At 43.3% G+C, this 19,554-nt stretch overlaps 1 protein-coding gene across 1 annotated transcript in view; it reads left to right on the plus strand.

Annotated features, from left to right (window-relative positions):
• Nucleotides 1–1,137: 1,137 nt before the first annotated feature.
• HTR1E (5-hydroxytryptamine receptor 1E) overlaps nt 1,138–19,554 on the plus strand; it is a 43,211-nt gene continuing 24,794 nt past the window's right edge. The window contains exon 1 of the mRNA XM_038396430.2: nt 1,138–1,559. The gene's annotated coding sequence lies outside the window, so the exon portion shown is untranslated. The remainder of the gene's footprint in view (nt 1,560–19,554) is intronic.

The following is a 19,554-nucleotide window of genomic DNA, read 5'->3' on the forward strand; positions in this document are numbered from 1 at the left end:
TACAAATCAACTTCCATTGATTTCACTTCAGCTGAGCACAATTTCTGAGTCCTGTCTTTGCTCATTTCCCTTCACTCACTCAACCAACCCTCCAACTGAACTGTTGTCTTTGCCAGTGATATCATTTCGTACCTAGACGAAAATCCTGGAGGATTAGGAATAGCTGCATAGATACCAAATTTAGATGGTAAAACTGGGGAGTATGCAGCCAAAAATCAGCTGAATTCAGCAGGATACAGGTGCCAGATCAAAGTTTCCAGGATGGGCCCAGGTCCAGTTTTCTGTTTGTTTTGTTTAATAGTAAAAGCAACACTTGTTCTCAGTTTGATAGTTCAATTTACAATGTCCCGGTATGATCCAAATTTGGCAGGATCAGGCAGATGCCAGGTCCAGGTTCTCGTGGTACTGCTCTGTGGAGGGGGGTCCGGGTTTTTAAGATGCAGTAGGGATGGCTAGAGACACAGTCTGTGGCTTAGGCACGCCAATTTGGGGGAGGGAGGTCAGCATCTAGCGGGACCCAGATAATGCATTTGTGTGCAGATCATGTAGCTGGAATAAGAGAGGCTAAACTCGTTCCCCGTTGAAGCAGTGGAATTGGGGAGAGGGGAGCCCTAAAGTGGTCAGGATCCAGCTGCCACTCAACCATGGGTTTGCGTCGGGGGGACTGGAGTTGGTGGGCGCACAGCTGGCCTGTTGCTGACTTAAGCCATGGAATCTGCGGGGCTGGGGCAGGGCCTGGGAGGACCCTGCTTTGATCTTCCCCTCCAACCAAAAATCTCCCTCGCTGTCCGCGCTGCTCAGAAATAGTCCATAGGTTATAGCCCAATGTTTATATTTCAGGGCGATCCACTTAGAACTGGGATCTCGGTCCTTATGGCCTCAGCTTCCCCTGGATGAAGCCTCAAGCAGATCAGAGATTCAAGCGGCAGCTTTGCATTCCCTGCCCCCGGGGCAGCCCCGCTCTGTTGCAGGCACCGGCGCTGGCCCTGCCGCTCTCCTCCCACCCGTATTGAATGGAAGCGGTGCCCCCTAGTGTCCACGGTGGGACTGGCAGCAGCTGGTACCGGCTTCCCTGGCGGACTTTTCCCGGCAGCCGGAGCAGCGAGAGAGAAGTCAGACCAGCGGCTGCCCAGCTCTGGCACGCACATACCTGCACTACCTCGCTCTTTCCTCCTCCTGCTTCTTTGCCTTTCCGCGCCCACCCATGCCCTCTGTCCCCCTCCCGCCCTGGCAGCTGGCTCCCGTTTCAGACCGGGCTTGGGATCCGGTTACACTGTGCTTCCCGGCCCCACTGCTCCTTCCCAAGGGGATGTAAAAGGCATCCAGAAACCTAACGCGCTGGAGGAAGCTCTACCAGCGGCTGGGGCTGCTCCTGCGGCGGCTGCAGCATTAGCAGAGCCTGGGAGGTCCTGCTCGGAGGGATCTGGCTTTGAGAGGCTTGAGCTGAAATCGGCAAAGAGAGGACACGTCACTTTAGCGGCCGAACGGATCGTGGCGTTGGGATGAAAGCAGCGCGGCTCAAGCCAGCGGGACCCTTGAAGAGCCTGGGCTTTTCGGAGGTGAGTAACATGCGGTGTGTGCAACGTCAGGCAGGGTACTGGGAAAAGCTCGTGGCTTAAGCAGCTGACACAGCTCTGTGTAATCAGGCAGTGTTAGTGCGTGTGCTGCTTGTCTGGGGAGCCTTCACGCATCAGACATTTCACTTGCCATAAAGTTCCTTTTGCTCGTGGCCTTATGCCTTGATTTGTGAGGCAGGATTAGTGGAATTAATGTGGCATCGAAAACTCAGCCGAGAAAACGCTGCTGAAAGTGTGAAAGCTTCTCACTGGCAGGGAGGGAAGCTCCTTGAGCTAATAGGGTTTGTCTTTTCCCACCTCGAAAGTCAGAGGCCCTGTGAGATGGGAGGTGTGAGGAGACTGCACTTCGATAATGCTGAATTTGTAACACCCGTAACCAAAAAGAGTCGGATAACTCCAAGTTAAGAAAAGGAGTACTTGTGGCACCTTAGAGACTAACAAATTAAGGGTGACACTGAGGTCCTCTTAACTGAGTCAGCCAGGAAGCAATGGAATGTCAGGTCAGTTTTACCTTGCAAGAACATGCAAGGGCACATGGGTTAAGGATGGTTTGTCAGCCTCAGGTAATTATACTGGAGCGGGGCCACTATCATCTTGCTTCACTTTGAGAGAATTTTTACAAGATTGTTGAATATAAGGTTGTTAGAAGTTATGAAAATAACGTGCTGGATCTGTATGTACAAAGAGAACATCCAATAACTATATCTGAATCATAAACTAACACATGCAATTCTTATACTGTACTCATACTATATATTTATCTAATAGAGTTGATACATAGGATTTCAGACAACATAGACACTTGTATTTGGAATGGGCACAAAACCAGACAATAGCTGAAATTAATATAAGGTGGAAAGAGACAAAAAATACTGCAAAATTGAATTTTGCTCCAAGAGGTATAAATGGCTTTGTTTATTATTCTCATCAAGGGGTTAGGAAAGAAACGCCAGGAGAGGATAATAAAGGCATAGCTAATGGTCGCACCTTTGAAACCACTGTGAAATTCTCTAGCTTTGCATCCATTCAGCTGCTGCAAAAATACTTCTTTGGTCACAAACTATAGGGGACAAACTATGAGTCCATTGTTAGCCCACAGGCTGCATTGCAATTTCCTTTGAGCAGTTTTTATTCCATTTTGTTTTAAAGTGGTGGCTTGCCTATTCTTATACCTAGATGTTGTGATTATTCGATTTGAAAAATAAGTGACAGTTTTCCTTTAATTGCACATCCCTACCAGCATTGGGACCTAGACAACAAAAGTGAAATAGCTGAATGATGTGCACCAGGTGAAAATATTGATACCATTGCTCTAAGTACTTTATGATCCATATCGTCCACTTGAGCCATGAAGGAATACGAAGATGAAGAATGACATGCAAAAATGATCCAAAATCTGTTAAATCCGAAGGCCCAAAATGAGCATCATCCCCCACTTCCTCAGACACTGTGGGGATCATTTCCTGGTAGCACAGAATGGGGCAGAGGGGAATCTGTGGATTTAGCAGGACATGGATGTATAGGGCAGAGTCTGGACTGGCGACAATTTGTTTTACATTCAGTATTGCCAATCCTGTATTCACAAATCATGAGTCAGGCTCCAAAAATCATGAGGTTTTTTTAAAGGTAATACATTTTGGTTTCTTTGTATTTGCCTTCTGGTTTTTGAGCCCTTAAGGTTCACATTTTCAATCTTTTCTGACACTTTTAAAAAAGAAAGCTGAGATTATCATGTAGTCACATGACTCCAGGAGCTGGGGCTTTAAGAAAAACACCAAGTATCACAAGAATCATAAGAACTGGCAACACTATACATCATCCTATGAAAAATCCACAGGGAAATACTTCATGCCTAACGTGTATTTTAAGTACATGTACATTAAGCACATCCTTAAGTCCTATTGACTTCAATAGGTCTGCTCACATGCCTGAAGTTGAGCATACACTTAAGGACTTTGCCTAACCAGGGCCTGAATCCTAATCCTATAAGCATTAGTTCCTACTCCACGCATTCAGAAGCTCTTGACAGACAAACTAAAGACTAGGCATACATGGGACAGTATTGCCAGCCTGGTTACATATGGAGCAGTACTGTCAGAGGTCCTAGGAACTGGTATGAAGCAGCAAGCCGTCAAAATAGATGCTGTGGATTTTCCTTGCATATCTTAGGACACATGAGGGTGTTGAGGACCATGCTCCTGACCACTCCCTGGGGAAGAAAACATTATCTCTATCCCCACTACTACATGATTTCTTGCTGCCAACAAGCAAAGCCAGCAAATTGTTTCCTGCATGATCTATCCCGGTAGACCTCTTATTTCATAAAATTAATCTTCACAATAGACATACAAATACCAGCCATAAGTTAATGTCAACAATCTAAATACCTGACAGTTAATTTTAAAGGGACACTATCAAAGCTGACTGGCCCAAAATGTAACATTCATTTCTAAATCTCCTGATTCTGAAAAGAAAGCTATAAGCCCCTCTAAAATTAAAATTGGAACATTATTAACCTGACTTCTTTTTTCCCACTCATGAACAGTATGTCTGGGATCCAGAATACATCTGTGATTCCTTCCAAGTCTCACCCCACTTTTCCCAGATGCTCCATTTTGGGGATCTGACAAGATATTAAAAATCAGAAATATTGCAGACTGAAACCAAAAAAGAAAAAAATTTCTAATTTAAAGCATTTCACATAGAGTTAAAAAAAAATACAAGTTAGAAATAAAAGCAGTTCGGCCATATAGAAATGTCATCTGTATAAAAATATCCTTCTTTTTCTTGGAAATGGCCAAGATACTCACTGAGACAAATTCACTATTAGCCTTAGTGTGTGCAACATTTTCACTCAGGGACCTCATCTTCTTAGTGTCTGTAAGTGTCTCACACACATTTGGGTACTTATAACAGGATGGTCTTCTGCTGTCTCACCCTGTTAACGCGTGCCAGAAGAAACCTGCATAAAGCTACTGAAATGTTGATGACTGACTCATTGTGGCAAACACAACTCCATCCTCTCACAGAGGAGAAGGGGAAGTACCAGATGGAAATCCTAGGGCCAGCCAGGCTCAGGGAGGAGGTTTAGGCTGAGGTTTATATTGTGTTATTGTTTTTGCATTCCTGAGGAAGCCAAAATCCAGAAAGGGAGCAAGTTTAGACACTGATTCAGGGGAAAGAACAGGGATTCAGTCCATTCACAGCAGTATATTAATAACAAGAAATATTTTTATTATGCCAAGAGTGAATTTGGCCAACTACATCCCTCTTACCCACTTCACAGCTGCCGTATGTGATTTTGGGTTTGCTCCTGCATGCTTGTGCACTCAGAATGTTCACTGGAGCCAATGGGTATTTTGGCAGCTCTAAAAATACTGGAGTGAACTATTAGTGCATCTTTAAAGGCAGCTCTAAGAATGCTAGATTGAATTATTCGTGTATCACTGGAAGAGGACTAAGCTATAGCTAATTATATCTTCCCTAACAGCTTTACTTACATGGCTATTTTTATAGATCTACTGGTAAGATTATTAACTTGTTTTTTTTAATATACTGTACATCTTTTCTTATAATTTGGGGAGTTTAGATGTATTTGGGCCCAAGCTCTTTCAGGTCTATTCAGATTTCAAGATCTTGTTGCACACACTTTCACTGACAAGCTCATTTTCCCTAGATTGCAAAGATCTGATACAACCTACATGTCCTGACAATTAATATACCAATATCCATCCCTCACATGTGCCTCCACTGATGTGATATGGTTTAGACCAGGTGAAGTCAATCCTGCCTTCCCCTGTCCTACACCTGTGAGCATGGAGGGCCACGACTACTTCTTGTTCCACTGAGCAACATTATGTTGGGATCCGATACAGGGAGCCCACAACCCCGCTTTTTCACAGAGTGCCGGGGGGTTGCATGTGCTCCAGCTTATAGGAAACTAGAAAGGAAGGTAAGTGGAGAAAGAAAGAGGGGCCAGCACACCTGTGATTATGTGGCCTTGGAGTTTATACTCTATTGTAAAGCAAGCTTAAAAAGAGAGTTTAAAATGAGTTTGTGTTATCTCATTTTTTTTAATGTGCAGTGCAGCTTCATTCTACCTGTTCCCCTGTGGTTTCTAGTGAAATGCATGTTCTAACCAGCTATTTTATAGGAGATTAAGTGCCAAGATAAAATAGTCCTATCAGAGCTAGACTTGTAGCTGAGAGCCTTCTCAGCAGCACCATGTCAGGCAATGATTTTAATAAAAGGCTGGCATTTACAGTAATAGAATTTCCATAATTTCACATCTGAGCTTTTGTTTTGCAGCTAGGCATCCAATGGGCATTATACTAGGAAAACCAAAGGATATTATAGGTCTCATCTTAAAACCATTACATATTGTGTGCATGCGATATCTGTTCTTTAAAGAAAGGCTGTGTATATTTAACCCCAAGCAGATGTTGCTATCAAAGCCTGTCTTCAGTCTATTATATGTGTTCTCTTGGAAACTGAATTTTACATTGATAAGTGCTACCTTCAATAAGCAAATCATGCAAGTAATTTTTATTTTGGGTCTCTTAAGCAGATTGTGCATAAGCTGTCAGTGCAAGAAAAAGTCACATTTTATGTATTGGCCTTTGAAGAACCTTACTAGCTAGTACAGCTATAGCAACAAGTTTTCATTCTCGGCTAGATACTAGATACTATCTTAAGTTATTGGTGAGGAGAAGAAAGCTTCTATGTACATTATGGCTAAATATGTATCCCAGGGTAAACTAATGCAGCATGAATTTTAAAGTGATCCTGAAAATGTATAGGCTCAAAGTTTCATTTACTTCGGAATTGCTATAGTCTGATAGGGAAAGGCCACTGGATTTTAGGAGTCAGTTGATTTCAAAAGAAATGTGGGATATGCAAGGAATGCAGGATTGAACCCTAAATTGCTAGGACCCGATTCTCCTAGGATCCATGGGAGGCTAAGGCCATTAGCCTGGAGGCCCTGTATGCTGGCAGCCTCCTCTTTCCCCCAGCAGTGTAGTTCCATTGAGCCATGCTGCCAAGAATTCTTCCTTAGCTATGACGGCTCTGAGGGACCAGAGGTGAACTCAGTGGAAAAGTTAATACAGCCTTCTACCTGAAAGAACATCTGTGACGAAGCTGGAGGTAGGACAAGGTGCATGTGCCCTCTCCTCTGACCTGACTCTACCCCTTTCTTCTGATGGAGCCTGGACCTTACCGAAAGCTCTCTGCAGGGGGCAAAGGGGGTGAAAAGAGGAGTGGATGGGGCCTCAGCAGACTCTCCTGTAGAGAGGAGGCGGGGTACACATATAGAGGACTCCTCCATGCAGAGATCAGAATGAGCACAAAAGTGCTGCTTTCACGGCACTTCCATGCCATTTCAGAGAAACTGCCAAAACTGCCACTAGATTTAGGGGGGAGGCCTTAAAAACACGTTTCTTTGTATCCCGTCTTCTGGCTCCTTAGCAGTTCAATGCTATTCACTGCAGAATTTAAACAGGTATTTTCACAAGTTTCTCCAAAGTGCTCGCTCTTCTGAAAATTGTTTATCCAGCTTTCTATCTCGCTGTCAGCAGTATGATGAAGGAAGAGCTCTATCCACATAAAGAAATACTCAAGAGCATAGTATAAGGGAATATTTATAAAACATGCAGTTACTAAACTACCTTAGGTATCTGGACTTCACAATAACCCCTTCATCTTCAAGTCTCCATAGGAGCAGTGGGGGCACAACTACCAGCTGCAGAGGGCACTTCTCCAAAAACAGCTCTGTAATCACCTACCACTGCTCACTGGGGCAGGGGGAGACAAAGCCATGGTTCCACGTTACCCAGACACCCCCTGCTAGGTCACTGAGCAGTGCTAGTAGCACCTTCCTTGTACTCAGGTTGTTCACGCTATGGGTGAACATGCAATAGCCCACTCAGACCAGCGTCAGCTACAAGGCACTTGATAATTTAATCAAAGTAAGGTGTGCTCCACTAATTCTTGTTAATAGCTGGCTTGTTGACACAATCATGGAATTCAACTAAAACCTCCCTCACTGAAACAGTGGGAAGCATTCCTTGTAAACTGGTATCCATAAGGAATTAATAGAATTAATTCACTCTCCTGTGGCCATACTCTCTACTTAAAACCCAGCACGACAGATTAGCCAGCCCATTGTGACATATTCCCATGACCTGTGGATGCTAACTCCAATTTGTATGCTAGTTTTTGCTCTAGAAATGTTGCTGCTGTTTCCCCTAACTCCCACCAGGAGAGAAATAAGGGCTGACAGACAGACACTTGAGAAATGAATGAAATCATTCAGGTGCTGAAGTGGTGACAAAACGAAGACTTGTTCCTAACAGAAAAACTCATGAGCAGTTTTCAGATGTTTCGTTTGGTACCAGCATTAGTATCAATTATCCTCCTTTGTTGGTAATACATCTTTTAATAAGGTTCAGTAATGTCATAATTTCTCAATACTAATCTGACAAGCAAAGGCCTCTTCAAAAGCATTGTCTTGCCACATCAAGATTTCTAACATTTCAGGCTGTCAATTACTGAATGATATCCCATATAGACAATTCCACTAATCTCAAGTGTCTGTATGTCAACTCTTTCTCTTTTGGTGGGAGTCTGGGATAAAAGCAACAAATGTTTCCAGAGCTAAAAAGTATCATTATGCATCTTAAAGTCCTCAGGTCAGAGGAGCCATGTCAAAGTGTGCCGAGTAATCTGTGGTGTTGGGCTTTAAGGAGCAAGCATGGCTGCAGGCAATTGAATTCATTTTCAGGAAAGAATTAACACTGGGTCTGCATCAAGACTGCTACTGCTTCAGGTCAGAGCCACTGTTCTAAGCACTGAATTGCCCATCCTCTTTATTTCCAAAGGTGTAAGATTGTCATATTCAGTATACTAAGGTGCAAAGCCTGCTGGTTTTATAAGATCTGAGTTGTAATCCTAGCACAAACTTCTTTGGATATTTAACAAGACCTAGCACTCACTGGGACATTTGGTTTTCCCCATGCTGAAACAGGCTCTTGCCAGCTTATTCATGGTATGAGCTCACAACCTCTGATGCCCTTGGTCAGGTATTAAAATCCTTGCTTCGCTTCTGACTCAGCCTCTTCTGAGCTCCAAGTTCAGTTCCTTAACGGATCCTCCCAACTGCATTGTACCCAGTTTAACAACCTCCAGCTGGGATTTACAAAGCTGACTGGGGAATTTAGACACAAAAATGTATGTGTCTAAATCTCTGAAATGGCTTTGAAAATCCAGTCTCCACATGCAACTCTAGTGATTTTCAATAAATTCATAGAATCATAGAACTGGAAGGGACCTTGAGAGGTCATCTAGTCCAGTGCCCTGCACTCATGGCATAAAATAAAAGCAGAATTTTAGTGGCACGTTGCAGATGAGAACACCAATAGAACAAATAAAGTGTGAGTAAGCATAACTATATTTACTCAGTGGATGTTTATGTAGCCCTCTCCTTGAGCAGCCCTCCTCTCCAAGCCTGGTAGAGTCTACTTGCTCCTTTGTGGCTCTGTGGCCCATCCTGGCAGCAGTGGGCTTCGGGCTCATTGTTCACCTGGGGCTGATGGCAGGTGTTACTCTTTGCTTACTGACCATTGGAACTAAACAAAATTTTTAGTGTGTGCTGCCTCCACCTAGTGGCCAGACTTGCAAAGGTATTTGTGTGCCTGGTGTGATTTTCAAAAGCGCCTAAATGAGATAGGCACTTAACTCCTATTGATATCCATGAGAGTTAGGCACCTTAACTACTTAGGTGATTTTGTAAACCCCTACAGGCACCCATCTGCAGCTCTAGGCATCTAAATATCTTTGTAAATCTGACCTTTTCTTCTGTCTCAGGCAACTGAGCAGACAGATCTCCCAGGCCCTTCTCTTCTCTGGTATCTCCGAAGTACCAGGCACTACACTACTACCCCTTACTCGGATGAAAATATGGAGGCTAAATTATGTTGCTCCTATTGAAATTAACTGTTGGTTTCAATGGGAGCAGAGTCAGGTTGACAATAAGCACTTTTGAATACTCCATCCAAAGGGAATAATGCATATTATCTTAAAATTCACTCCACCGAGGCACTCCTTTTAAACGCCTTGTGATGGACAGCACCAGTGCAGATTGCCAGCTCTTAAGTCAAATAATGCCCTGTTGTGCAATGCAATACAGAGCCTATATGGGTTCTGTGGTTGATGGACTTGAAACCCTGTGCTACCTGGTAAAGTTCTCAAGACTGTATAACATATATTTTAAAAGGTTACAAAATCCTGCATTTTTGCATAAAGTCCAGATGATTGAAGGCCCTGTAGGCTGGCACTGAAATCCTGCAGGAGACGTACATCTGATATAATATCACCAGCAGAGTGCACTGTCGAGGAGTCATTCAGAGTGTGAGCTGCTACTACACAATGGGCTTGGGTGGCACAACAAGAAATAGAAAGGTGTGTTTAAAATCAATTGCGTGCTGAATGCCCCTTCTGATCTGATTATCTGGAGCATTCAGAATGTAATTGTGAGCTTTTGGTAAGGTTTGGGTGCGGGAAGTTACTGAAACATTTGCAGGTCACCTTTAAGAAAGGCTGAAATATCCTGAAATTTACTTTACAAGCTTTTTAGTGGACTCTGTGTCTTCTTTATCCTGTCACACCGATCATTTGGTGTAATGATGAGCAATGGAAAATGTCAAACGCTCCCAATAACAACAGAAGTTTTCATGTGATGCACAAAGATGCAATTCAATTCATTCAAGATGCAATTCAAAATCTGTCCTGAAAAATAGGTTCAGGGTGTCTGATCACCTGGGATCTGCCGCTACATCTCCTGAAGGACACACAAACGAGATTGGAAGGTATTTGGGGAAAGGATCATGTTTTTCTTTATACAGCACCAAGCATTACTGGGCCTCATCCAGTAATCTTTGACATTTCCTCCCCTCAGCACAACTCATGCCCAGTTATAGGTTCAGCTTCAGCAAGGCATTTAACACATGCTTAACTTTAAGCATATAAGTAGTTCCATTGACTTCACCTGGAATTACTTGCACACCACAAGTTGAGTACTTGCTTAAGAGCTTGCTGAATTGGGGCCACAGTGCAGTAAAGCTCTAACCCAAAATTCAGTGAAATCAAGCAGAGTCTTTCCATTGACATCTGTGGGCTTTGGACCAGAGCCCAAGAGAATATATTAGGGTGACAAGGTGACCTGCTCAGCATTTCTGAAAATCATGCCACTTTTTTGGAGGTGCCTTAATATGAATTCAGGTGCCTAACTTTAGGTCTCAACTTTGAAACATTGTCTTAAGTCACTTGGCCCATGTTACCCCATAAGTCAATGACAAAGTTGGGAACAACCCCCTAATCCGTCAGACTTCATCTGCCTCCACTAAAAATGAGCTTGGATGGCCAAAAATTAAATTCATCATCCCTGGTTGACTAGTAAGCTCTAATATTCTTCCATTTACATTCTGTAAGTAGTTTTATGTTGTCTCATTTTCTTGTTCCTTTGTTCTCAGAAATTGAACTTCTATGACAGAGAATTGGAGTGGGGAGATTAAAGACATCATAGTTCCCAGCTTCTTATCACTGACAAGAGAATTTGAACAGACTTAGATACAAGTAAAAATTAGGAGTAACTTGCGAGTCACAAGGTGTGGCTCCACTAATTAGGTGCCTGGACCCTGGGGAAGACACACATGTAAGGTGAGGTGGTGGCCTTGGGGGAATAGGGGGCAGTGGGATGAGGGGTTGGGGGGTATTTGGGACGTGTAAGGTTGCGGTGTCCAGAGAAAGAGGTGACTTTCCCCAGCTCCAGGGCTGCAGTTGCCGGGGAGAGACGGCCCTCCTTCCCAGCCTCAGCTTGGGGGCTGCTGTGGCAGGGGAGAGACCCCCTTCCTTCCCAGTCCCAGCTCGGCGGCTGCCATAGCGGGGGAGAGAGGGAGAGACCTTCCTCCTTTCCAGCCCTAACCTGGGGGTTTCCACGGCTGGGGAGAGAGGACACATCCATCACATTAGTAAGGTCAGACTACTGATATTAAAATATGAGTTGTGTGCTTTTATTTGTAGAACAAAAAAAACCCTTTAAATATTAAGGGTTTTTAATATATTTATATATATAGTGCTTTTATCCAAAGTGCTTTACAATAGTTAGCTAACAGTACAAACAATATTTGGAAAGATCATTAAGTGGTCCACCAAGATTCTCAGCAATTTTCAAATGGTTCGCAAAAAGAAAAGTTTGAGAACCACTGCTTTAGGATAAAGGGGTCTGTTCAAATGAAACCAGTGCTGGAACATCCCATGGAAGTGCACACGTACTACATCACAGAAGACAAAGGGGCCACTCAAACTTTGAAGGTATTTCTATGCGCTTATTAAACTTTTTGAAAACAATTTGATAACACAGTATATGAAAATCATCAGAATTATTAACTAGCGTTCTGTATGTGATCATGCAGGAATCATGAAAAGTGACTTCTTCAAGAATGAGATCAGCAAGGAAACCAGTCCCATTTGTAAGATGGTATGAAAATAACTAACAATCTTGCAGATTCTTTCAAGGTGAGTACTACCTAATTCATACGCAGTCAGGACTCCATGGGAATATTAGGAGTGGTACAGCTGTTCATGCTTCCAAAAAATATTGTTAATGTAATAAAAGCACACAAAACATCATGACTGGTCTCCTGAGGTGCCTAATATTTCTGTTACAGATGATTGGCCTTTTGGCCTAAATAAACATTCGATACTGCATTCATCACTGAAGGAAGAATAAAATGGGTAAAAATTCCACCAGAGTGAGTATATAGCCAGCATACCATTACTAAGTGTTAGCAATCACTGCAGCATTCCTTATTCTCACTAAGCAATTCTGTTTTAACAGATCACCAGACTGGAAACTCATTGAAGTGGTTTGGAACAAGATGCACCACCTGCATGCACATATTAAACTACTCCACAGGGTGGTTGGGTGGTATCCACAAATATGGGAATACAATTTTAACTTGGGAATTTGTAAACAAGTGCATGGACCTAACTGACAAAGAACTGCCAGCAAAAATCTAAATCTATTTCTCAAGAATAAGAAAATATGCCAGCTGCTTCCCCAATGTCTAGCTTGTGTCTCACTAGTCTCTTCCCGCCCCCCCCCCCCCGAACTATTGCAGCACAGATTTTGTTATGCAGCCCAGAACACAAAGCCCAGTGGGGGTCAGGGGAGCTTTAAAGTACCTTTGCACCCTTCTATCTGGGCTGCTGCAGAGTTTGGTCCCCAGAACATTTTGGGTAGCCCTACAGGGCTGCCTAAATTATGGAAACCTGTCCCCAGCTGCCTCTGGGTGGAAGCACCACCAATATTAGCTGCAACACTACACGCTGTAGTCTTGGCCTTACTTACATCCGAAACACCCCTCCTGGCCCAACCCCCATGCCTGATATACCCCCATGCCAGGGGCCTTGTTGGACAACATAAGCTGTTGTGTGCAGAGCTGAAGCAGGGGGATTTCTCCCTTGGCCAGATCCAAGGCTGTAGAAACCCAAAAGGGTCCTATCAGTGGGAGGATCCTTTCCTGTGTGTCCTGTAGCATTTAACAATTAATATAACCACTTATCTGCTAGTCTAAAGCTGTGGCTCTCAACCTTTCCAGACTACTGTACCCCTTGCAAGAGTCTGATTTGTCTTGAGTCACCCCAAATTTCATCTCACTTAAAAACTACTTGCTTACAAAACCAGACATAAAAATACAAAATTGTCACCCACACTATTACTGAAAATTTGCTTACTTTCTCATTTTTGCCATATAATTATAAAATAAATCATTTGGAATATAAATATTATACTTACATTTCAGTGTATAGTATATAGAGCAGTGTAAACAAATCACTGTCTACAAAATTTTAGTTTGTACTGATTTCGCGAGTGCTTTTTATGTAGCCTGTTGTAAAACTAGGCAAACAGCTAGATGAGTTAATGTACCCCCTGGAAGACCTTTGCGTACCCCTAGGGGTACGTGTACCCGTGGTTGAGAACCACTTATCTAAAGGGCTTATTATTAATGTAGCATATAAAACTGCTTATTATGACTTTCAGTATTTAACTTATTGTGGTGGCTAAAGGTTATTGAATCGGGTATTTCAAACACACTCTTTAAAATGTGGCTCCATAGTCTATGAAGAGCAACTGCATAAATGCAGTCAACAGGCCTGCTCCCTGTAGCAGTTATCAGCTGGTTGTGAAACTTCACCACTATTCCCAGCTTGTGCCTCTCCAGGAAAGGGTTAAACCACCCTTCACACTTTTAAGTTCAGAAAAAAGTGAAGCCACTCCAAGGACAAGCTGAGGGAGGGGACTGAGGAGTCTCATGGTCAGCAAGCTTTGGGCAAGAGCTTTGCTGACAGCACCTGCAGAAAGTACAAAGGATGAGACACAGAAGCCTGAACTGTCAGTGCGTAGCACGTCCTCTGGAAAACTGCTGCAACACAAACCATAACACAGCATTGGCTTGGCAAAAAGCCCATTCCTTGGTGATTCCTCAAGACAAAATGTTCCCTGTGACATTTCCCAGTTTGTAAGGGATATGATTCCCTCGTCCCCAGCAAGCCCTCTGTTCTGCATGTGCCTCGCTGACAATAAGACAGGCAGCAATTCACTACTGCTGGGGCCCAGGAATAATGAGAATATTCACTCTTCAGACAGGGTGGGGATTCACTAAGTCCCTATGATCAGCTGAGTAGGATGTTGAGTGCCTCACTACCTGGGAAGGTGCGGTGGCAAAATCGTGATTCTTGGGTTAATTGCACAAGGCTGTAAGTGACTTGGAGAGAGCTCATTCCGAAGGAAGAGTTTGTCTGCATGGGGACGTTTTACCAGTTACTCTGATATAGTCATAACCCCCAGGGGACATTTATTCTGGTATAAAAGTAGCTTTTTGCAGCTTAGCTTAAACCCCTTCCCAAGGGACATAAACTACACTTGAAAAAAGCCACTCTTCTAAAAATAGAAAAGAAGTACTTGTGGCACCTTAGAGACTAACAAATCTATCATCTTCTACAAATGTTCACCTGGGGAGCTATACCATGTGGGAGAATGCTCTCACTGCTAGCATACCTCCTCAAGGCTGGGTGTGGAGTAGCAGACTCCTTGCCTAGTGCCCCCTGCTGACTGCTGGCCCAGCCCTGCAGTTGTCTGCCTGTTCTCCTGACTCAGCCCTCCACTCAGATCATGTTTAGTCCCCAATTGGGGTAAACTAAGAGTCCAGTAAACTAAACTCAGCAAAACATAACTCTTCAGCCCTAGCCAGACTCATTCCTCTGCAGACTATTCATCCCTTCCCAGGCTCTGCAGGGTTGTCCTGCTCTTGCACAGAGCGACACCTCTCAGGGCTTTCTCCCAGGTGGCCCAGCTCCAAAATCAGCAGTCCTGCTTCTCCCCCTAGTGTCAGCACCACTTTTCTCAATGGCCAGTAGGGGAGCCCACATCCGTCCTCGCCTCTGGGTGCCCTGTGGTGAGCAGCTACGCTCTGCTCTCCCTGACTGCTCACTGCCTCCTTGGACTTCTTCCTCTCTTGGCTTTCTTTCAGGCCCTTTCCCACAGCTCCTCCCAGGGCTTACTGTTCCTCTGCCTCTCTCTAGGCCTTTCCTCCACGCTGTAGCAGTCAAAGAGGAACTGCAGACTTCTTCCCTTTTCTCCCTGAAGCCCCATTCTCATCAAAGCTTTCTTCCCTTATGCTCACCACTCAGCTCCTCTCCCAGTTGGGAACTGTCTTCACTTGGGCCTGGCCAACCCTCCAGATACAAGCAGGTGCCTTCATTGAGCTCTCTAGCTCCAGCTAAGCCTTTTAGTGCCACTGTGGGGTATATACCCCTCATACACCAGTACAACTGTAGCAGCTGGAACTCATACCTTAAGTTTAATTGAAAAAAACTACCCTGTGTAGACAAGGCAAAAGACTTTGTTTCAAAATAAGATCGGGATGGGGATAGTTAGTTTGAGATAACTCAGCAGCTTATATATTTTCTCAATACATGTGAAAGTGACTGTCATGATTATTTACCTGTAAGCTCAGCGAGCTCAGAGGAGAGCATGTGAACTGGGACTCACACCCTGAGCTTGTAGTGTACACATAACCATAGAGGGCACTGCAGAAGCTCTCCTATCCATTTTCCCATGTAAGCTAATCAGTTATTACAAATACCATACAAAATATTCCTAAATCTTCAGCCTGTTAACCCATGTTAGTCCAATCAATATTCCCCCAGTGGTGTGTCCCATAGCCTATTATGTGACTAATATAATCAAAGACCCTCTGCCTCCTTTGCATATAGGGGAGTGGCAAGAGTGACCCAGCAAGAGAGAGGAGGACAGCAAATAGGGAAGGATTCGAGGAGCACAGAGTATGGTCATCTTATCTCTGCATTTCCTGAGCCTTGTGGGTTTACAACTTTAATGCTGTAGATTGCAGGATTGAATTCACTGTTGTAGAGGTCGTCTGACACCGAAGGCACTCCATGTTCCAGCACAACTTTTCTACATCCCAAAGCCTTTTTAGAAGTGTATTCCTAGGGCTGTACCTTTTCAAGGGTTACCCAATTTACCCCAGTATTGAAACCAAATTTCAGCTACTGTATGTTGGAAAGTAACAGTGTGTAAAAGTGGGTCTGTCTCAGCAACAGCTAAGTGCTCTCAGGACTTTTATTGCAGTTAGTAGCATCCAACAATAATAAACTTATTTGCTTGTTTACTGGGATGCTCATTATTATTATCGCATGTAACAACTATGCTGCATATAGCATGATTCACAGTATTTTACTTACTAGGCTTATGTTGAAAGGTGGTTGAAACAGGTGTTTCATACATGCTTTTTAAAATGAGATGACTGTGAAAAGGACTGTGTAAAAATGGTACCTTTTTACTCCAACCCATCTGCATCCTGAGAGTATTCAAAGGGATATGTGTAGACTTTTGATAGCAAAATAAATTGTTGTTTTTTTAAATTCCTCTTGCATTGCAGAGATAACACAGCTAAGGGAGAGTGAGCTGGACTCTAGCCCTTCATATGCATCAATAGAATTGTTTTCTCAATTCTAATCAGTCACACCTGTGTAAACCCACTGCTGGCAAACGGGGTTGTACAGGTGTCACTGAAGGCACACTGATGTACGATTTCAGATCCCAGGTGCAGTTTGCAGGGTAGGTAAGAAGAGAAAATCTCTTCCTGTGAGCTGAGCACATTTGATATGGAAATCAGTGAAAGACAAATATAGAACCTGGGGTGCTGCTCTTATCAGAGTTAGTCAAATAGACAAGTGAGGCACAAAATTATCCAGAAAAAATAGTCAACATTTGCAACCAATTATTCAGCTGGCTCTTATCTTTATAGTTAGTTTCCAAAGCAAGACTACTCTTTCAGTGTTTAAAAAAAATGAGTGAAAAGTAATAAATGTATTTCTATTAGTTTAGAAATCTAAATAAATAATCACCGGGTGCCCATCTTGTGCTCTTATAAAATTTAAAATTCACATGATATATAATATATGCAGGTAAGAATGAATCATGCAGACACTTCACAGAGGTGTGATTTCTAAGGCACACTAAGGTGTTGTGCATTAATGGGCCCATGTAGACCCCGCTGGTGTGCTTTAATGTAGTGCTGTTTGAACCACTACTACATTAAAGCTTTAGCGTGCACCAGCTGGGTCTGCACAGACCAATCAATGCACAACTCATTTGTGTCCTTTAGAACTCAGACCCCGATAGAGCACATTACCTCACCATGTAGATAAGCCTTAAGACAACCCCACCATTTTTATGACATTCTCATTCTTTTTAGTGCCAATATTTATTTTCTGTATTCTTTGTTTTTCAATATTAAATACACTGTTCAAACAGAGTCAATATTGCCTGTTGTTTATTTACTTCAGAAATAGCCCAGCTTGCTATGGAAGTCTTGGATTTGTAGAAAAAACATTTTTTCTCTGTGTTCTAAATCCCTTTATACGTGGGTATACACAGATGGGGTGAGATGCTGTACCTCTAAGAAGCGCAGCACCAATCTTTCACCCCAAGAGGGGTGGGCCATAGTGGCTTTAAGCCACTTTGCATCCCCCTGATCCTGAGCTGTTCTGTTGAGTGGCCCCCTGTGAAACTTAAGACAGCTCTGGGGTCAATGTAAGTTAATGCAGCTGCTCCCCAATTGGCTATTAGGCAACAACATTGCCCACAATGTCCACAGTGCTGCACGCTGCTCTCCTGATCCCAACATGCCCCCCTAGGGGCTTCTCATAAGACAGCTTTATGATTGTCTTTCAGAGTGCATCTGCCAGGAGAATTTTCCCTTATTTGGAATTTGGGGCTTTAAGGACCCCTTGCATGGCTCCCTCCCAGAATAACCAAATGTATAATGATGCATTTCTAACCATCAGAGGAGTAAAGTTCTGGAACAGCCTTCCAGGGGGAGCAGTGCAGGCCAAAAACCTAACTGGCTACAAGACTGACCTTGATAAGTTTATGGAGGGGATGGTATTATGAGAATGCCTGCAATGACATGTAGTCAATCTGTGTATGCTAGCAGCAACTATCTCCTGCCACCAGTGATGGGACACTAGATGGGGAGAGCTCTGAGTTACTACAGAGAATTCTTTCCCAGGTGTCTGGCTAGTGGGTCTTGCTCACAAGCTCAGGGTCTAACTGATCATCATAGTTGATCAGTTAGACCCTGAGCTTAATTGGGGTTTGGAAGCAATTTTCCCCCAGGTCAGATTGGCAGAAACCATGCAGGTTTTTTGCCTTCCTCTGCGGCATGGAGCACAGGACACTTGCAGGTTTAAACTAGTGTAAATGGTGGAGTCTTTAACTTGAAGATTTGAGGACTTCAGTAACTCAGCCAGAGGTTAGGGATCTATTACAGGAGTGATTGGATGAGGTTCTGTGGCCTGTAATGTGCTGGAGTTTAGACTAGATGATCATAATGGTCCCTTCTGACCTTAAAGTCTATAAGTCTAAAGGGGGGAGTGAGAGTGAGGATCTCACGCTTATGTATCATAGCTTGATCCTGCAAACGCTTATTCATGTGTTCACAGTTAAGTATTTGCATAAATATTTGCAGCATCAGAGCCTATATGGATGCATGATAAAGTGAAATGGAGTTAATTCAGATGTACACTAGTTTAAGTGGTATTAGTGTCAGGCCCAAAGTGTCTGCTAGTAACTTACCCCTATCCAGAGGGCTTGCCCAAGGCCTATTCTACCACAGGAGATCCACTTAATCCCCAATTTGAGGAGGTGATCCTTGGTTTAAAACTAAAAACAACTTCAGTATACAGAACTTTGCATCCATGGCAGCATGCCATTCAGCTCTTAGTATTACGATACTCAGTGTTGCCATTCCCACCGTTTTCTTGTGAGTTTTGCAATATTTGTTGTTTTTCTTAAAGCCACAGTGCCTCAAGTCATAATTATGTGGGACTCTGAGCTTTCATTTTTTTAAAGAAAGTAAGTTTCTAGACTTTGTGGCTGTGGAAAAAAACAGGAACCAAGTGCCCCCTCAGGCTCAGAACCCAGAAGGCAAAGAAGAAGAATCCAACCTGTATTATTTTTTTAAAATCTCAGTTTTTAATGCAATTGCATGATTTGGGGGACTGGATTCATGATTTTTGAATGGTTGGGGTTGGCAATGCGGAACACATAAAGCATAATTAATTTGATATTTAGGTATGTTTTATAGATTCACGGGGTAGAATAGTAATAATGATCTCTGACTCAGGCTCTTCCTGACAGATAGGCATGGAAGCAGCCGGTTTTTATTGGTGTACATCAGTAAACATCGATTTTACCCCCCACACACACACACAAACCGACGGAACCCTATTTCCAGCAATAATAACCAAAATTACAGACAGACAAAGTAAGAAAAATGCTGCTTGAGAACTGATTACAGTTTGATTTAAGGATATTTACTTTGTACATTTT

Source organism: Dermochelys coriacea, chromosome 3, assembly GCF_009764565.3.
Source record: "Dermochelys coriacea isolate rDerCor1 chromosome 3, rDerCor1.pri.v4, whole genome shotgun sequence".
NCBI classification, from domain to species: Eukaryota; Metazoa; Chordata; order Testudines; family Dermochelyidae; genus Dermochelys; species Dermochelys coriacea.